The 5,279-nt window shown below is 40.0% G+C and overlaps 1 long non-coding RNA gene across 1 annotated transcript; it reads right to left on the reverse strand.

The window, feature by feature from the left end:
- Positions 1-1,784: 1,784 nt before the first annotated feature.
- LOC310880192 lies at positions 1,785-5,012 on the reverse strand. The gene is made up of 3 exons (XR_014571524.1): positions 2,731-5,012; positions 2,395-2,503; positions 1,785-2,194 (listed from the first exon to the last, which is right to left on the reverse strand). It is a non-coding gene; the product is annotated as an uncharacterized lncRNA (long non-coding RNA).
- Between the last annotated feature and the right edge of the window lie 267 nt (positions 5,013-5,279).

The raw sequence follows: 5,279 nt of genomic DNA on the forward strand, positions 1-5,279 counted from the left end.
ACTGAGCAGTGTCAATAGCTGATATCACTGGCACCCATCTGTGAATGCTAATGACTCACGTGGCCTTCAGGATGCGGACTGGCTGATTAGCTTTGGTCTGGAGCAGAGACAGGTGCCAACGGATGATTAGTCTGGAAGAAACCCATCCTGGCATTTAAAGTTCAGAATTGAGTTCCTCTATACAGAGATCTCTCTGTCAGCAAGATAGGCAAAAGCCCAAATGGCAGAGGTGATCTTGACACATCCCAAGGGTTGTATGGCCACTTACAATGTTCCTGACCTAGTACACTGCATGCAATGACATGGCTGTGATTAGACCTCAGATTCAAACCATGACACCTCTGCCAGGAAGATAATGATTTTATAGCACTTGAGGCCACTTTTCCTTTAGAAGGTTTTCTTTCTTGGGTTTTGCCCAAATCACAACTCTTGTCTGGTCGTCATTACATACCTAAGTGTAGATTTTTTTTTCCTTTATTCATCCTAAAATCAACCTAAAAAAAATATGTGCAAACTTTAACATTATAAAGGACATAATGGTTTTACAAATATGTGAGGCTTAAAATTACCACCAGTATGGTCTTATTCACTGGATGCTGCTCTTGAAAATAAATTTGAGCACTGGTAAACATATTCCTGAATACAGTCGCAGCTGGTACTAATACCTTATCATCTTTCCACGCAGACTAAGAAAGTTCTTTATTATATAAATGTCCCCATTTTTTCCAATTGGGAACTGATAGCTTATGTATACTTAATTGTTAGTGTTGCTTGAGGAATGAGTCATCCTTATTTCCACTGAGAATTTCCCTCAACTACTTTAGTTCCATGTAGGGAGCTGTATTATTTTGCTTAATTATATAAAGATTTCAGATCACTAAGATTTTACGTTATTAACACAAATGTCAAATGATTTAAGCAAGTTCCTAGAATACCTAAATGGAAAAATCAAAACAAGTGCCCTAGAGGTATTGCTTCTTAAGTTTTGAAAGGGTGGGCAAATGAAAAAAATGAGTTAGTCAAATATTTTGCTCACAGGGAAAATTAATAAACAGAAAGGCAAGGATATCTCCCTTTGAAGGTGAAACCTCCTGTGGCTAATGTTCCACCTTCTTTTATTTAGCCTAAAACTCCACCCTGCAAAAGCATAAACAGATCTTAAAATTTATGAGCTTGAGAAGTCTACCCACATGAGCTTTTGCAGGATCAAGACCTGAGAGAATGATTTCTGTTCATAAAGCACTTTTAAAGTTTTATGTGCCAAATTTTGAGAACAATCTATTTTCACCCACCCACTCTGACCTTATTTGCTCAGCAGGCACTATTTCTAGAACTGCCAGAAACTTCAACGTGGCCATACATTTTGCTGTCGACTCTTGAGGAGATAAGGCTAGTGTTTTCAAATGCTTTATGCACTTAGTCAGCTGGTTGAATGGTTCCTTGTAGACGTGCTGGGTATGGGATTTCTCTGTGAATGCAGATTCTGGGAGGCCCTGCAAAGGTCTATTTATGCTGTGATTACAGTCCTGGGACGAGTTTTCTTTGAACATAAAGTATGACTTGCACAGAGTCAAAATGGGAAAAAATGGCCTTAGATAATCTTTAGTAGAGCAGAAACAGATGAAGAGCTCAGCTCTTTACTCAGCTAAGAAGGAGTCTGGTTCATCCTCTCTGTCCTCTCTCCTGCAGAACCAGGTGGCTTTTGTCACAGCAAAAATCAATCACACTGCTCCCTGCTCCCATCTAGTCACTGTGTGTGAAATAACTCTATTTCTAGGGTGTAAGTGGGATGCTGGGGGAAAATGTAGTTCTCTTCAGCCTATGGATAAGAATACACAAGGTAATAATCTAGTGTGAGATCTGGATTTAAGGGATAGATCCTAAATATATGTTTGCCCAAAGCTTCCTCCTTTTTCTAGGAGTTCCAAGTGTGTGAGACAAGACACTGCCCTTACGCCTGTTTAAGTTCTTCTATGACTCCAAAGGGATCAGTTATGCTTTGCTCTTCAGTATCTTTGAATTTTATTAAATACTACCTTGCGCTACATGATTAAAAATAATAGGAGATGAATAACTCTGTAAATGGTAATAGAGCTTCCAAGAATGTAGCTTTCTCCCCCACTGTTTTCTTCTCTGCTTCCTCTTCTGAAAGATCCACTCACTGTACAAGCTGCTAGGCACATGGATAGGTTCACTGAAAAAGACCGAAGTGTCTGTCAGTTTGAAATTCAGACTAGTAGCTAGTTATTAAATATAATAGCTTGTCTGAGCTTTTTGAGAAAAGAAAAACTTCCTAAAAAGTAAGTGATAAACATAACAGTTTCCATTACCTTCTACACCCAGGGCCTCTGAGTTGTCTTCTGTAGCAATTACACTTTAAACGGGTTTACTTACTTTTTCTAAAATTCTCGGAGATTTCAACTGTTGCCTTGGTTATTCCCTGATGAACAGCCTGCAAAATCATTTCAATCCATCCAGAATCTTCCATGGAGGCTACCCAAGACTGTAGTAAAATGAAATATCACACTCATAAGTGATAAAATTCAGTTCTTAAATTTCCCTTTATATATATCTGATGCCAAATAAAATTTAAGTTTGAGCATGCAGTGTGTGGGATTATTCCTACAAGAAGTCACTACAGGACTTAACACATTTGCAGGGCATAATGGCAATTGCCACGACATATCTATGATATGTAACATTTTGGAAACATCTTTTTTAGACACTGACCTGGTCACTGGATGCAGGATGGAAGGGAATGTCTTCTAAAAATTCACTGGATCCTTCTGTTGTTTAAGCAGAGTTTAGGAAATACAGGGAGTGCTGCATGGGACACAGCACATAATGTGACTACAGGACGTATCACAACAGATTCCCATTTTACAGATGAATCCCAATTGTACATGTCAAAATCTACGAGGCTCAGGAAGATCCCCTGTGTTGCCCACCCATCCAAATTCCCACTGTGTTTAGCAGCCTGGATTCTCAGAAGCAACTCAGCCCAGTTTTAGTTAGCTGAAATCATTGCAAGAAGACACAAAACACTGCTGACTAACCTGAAAAAAAAATTATATCAAACCATTCATATGTTACAAGTAAAATTATCTCCCATTGGATTATTCTGCAGAAAGTGTGAGAGTTTGGGCTACAGCACAAACCTGAAAAAGGCAGCACAGAGAAGGATTAGACAAGCTCAGTTTCAAATTCCTGGCTATCTAATTCACCAGCCCCAATTAATTTAAATATTTTAAAACCTGATTTTAAAGTAATATAAAATATTTATAGGCTGTAATTGCAAATGACAGTGAAAAGAAGAGTTGGCTAGTTCAGACAAAAGTATCAACAGACTGAACTGGGGAGCAAACACCTCCTCCGGGGTTGTATAGCTTGCTAAAATATTTATATTGAAAACCCAGGAGCCTTCCCTTGTAAGTCCTAGGAAAAGGCTTTTTCCCAGGTGTATCCTACTAGAGGGATAGGGCACTACCTTAATGCATAAGTAGCTCATCAGTAGACGCTGTGCTGGAAATAGAAATATGGTTACACTCTAGCTGTAAGGCATGACAAAATAAAAGGTTCTAGGAGGTGTTGGATCTATCACCTCCTGCCAGTCTAATCACTAAGACAACTTGTGTTTTTCTCACGTGCATGCTTAGCCATCAGCACTGAGCTATTGTCACAGGGCTGGCAGCAGAGAGGCAAAGGGTAGCAATTGCTGGCCTGATGTCATGGTGTGCTGCTCTGAGTCTCAGCATGGATGGCATATGGAAGGATCTTACTAGTTAAGGCCAAGATACAGTGAGAAAGAAAAGGAGAGCAATAGCTTTCTCTTCATCATTCCTCAGCTGAGGAATATATATATATATATATATCTTTTTTGTAATCAGAGATTTAATACATAGGAATCACTGCTGTCTAAAAAGAATCTGCAACCCTCCCATGTAGTTGAGCATGTACAATATGATGCAGGCTCTATCTTTGATGTTTCTCTGGATAGGACCTACAAAACTATGATGGCCTAAAAGTAAACACCTACTCAATGAGTTTTTAAAATGAAAATGCATCATTCAGAAAAGCTGAGATTAAACTTCAGTCTTCACCAGATACTACTGAAAACTCACTCAAGAAATGGATGTCTTCTGCTGTTGCATGAAGCTGCAAGAATGCCACTGGGAGTATGCTGGAATACCAACAATTTAAAACTGCATGCTGAAAGCTTGTATCATAAAGGTGGGAATGGTGAACAAATTCTTAGCAGCAGCAACCAGTAGTTGTCCAAGTATCGAATGGTGGGCACCATATAAGAACATGGAAGAGAGGAATGTCTTTAATGGAGATATAAATAATGCAGACAGGCACAAACACATAGGCTCTGTGAGCTGAGACAGACTGCCTTTCAGGGCAAAACAGAAGTTATTTGCAAAAGGGCAGAGGGCTATGCATTATAAACTAAGTGTTGAAAAGCTGGTACCCCATAAATACAGTAAAAGTAATTTACCTGCAAGAGGATTCAAAGACCAAAGAGAATTTCATGTGCTTAGATGAATGTATTCCTGAAATTCTGCAACTCAACCGCATGTGCAAATGGAAAGCAGAGACTTGATTTATTGATAAACAAATTCACAGCATAATTGAACACACAGAAGAAAACAGTGCCTGAAGATAGTTGAAGCAATATTGAACTACCCCTCAATGTTTGCTGAATCTGCCACTTTTGTCCCTGCAAATTTTACTTTGTTAGGACACCACTGCATGGGGAATGGATTCTCTCAGTGCAGGGGAGAAATTGGCCTAAGACACTCTCTAGTTTTCCTCTGTTGCTACTCTACAGTCTCCTTGAGCCCCTTGTTGTGGATCCTCTGTCTTGAACCATAGACTGTGGTGCTGGAGAAGAACACGGGCTTGATGACCATAATGTTCAGACAGACCCCTCTGTGTGCCCCTTCCAGCTCCAACGAAGCTCTTGCTCAGGCACATAATGATGCCTGATCCCTTCCTTGACTCTCCCTGGTCCCCACGTATATTGAAAGGCAAAAGCAGAGACAAGAAGAAGCAGAACTGAGAGCTTCCCAGCTTGTCCAGGAGACAAAGATACAGGGCAGGCTCTTGGAAGGTGGGTAGCAGAACAGGTATTGCTTATTCCCCAGTTCTGCCTTCCCCACCTTCAGCACCTTTACTCCTTCTTTGTGTAAGTCCTATACACTGTTAAGACAGCGTACTCTGGAATCATCAGTCAGCAAAAAGACCCAGACTGCTTTTTGCTCCGATCTTCGAAATGC

Source organism: Anser anser (assembly GCF_964211835.1).
Source record: "Anser anser genome assembly, chromosome: 12".
Lineage (NCBI taxonomy): Eukaryota > Metazoa > Chordata > Aves > Anseriformes > Anatidae > Anser > Anser anser.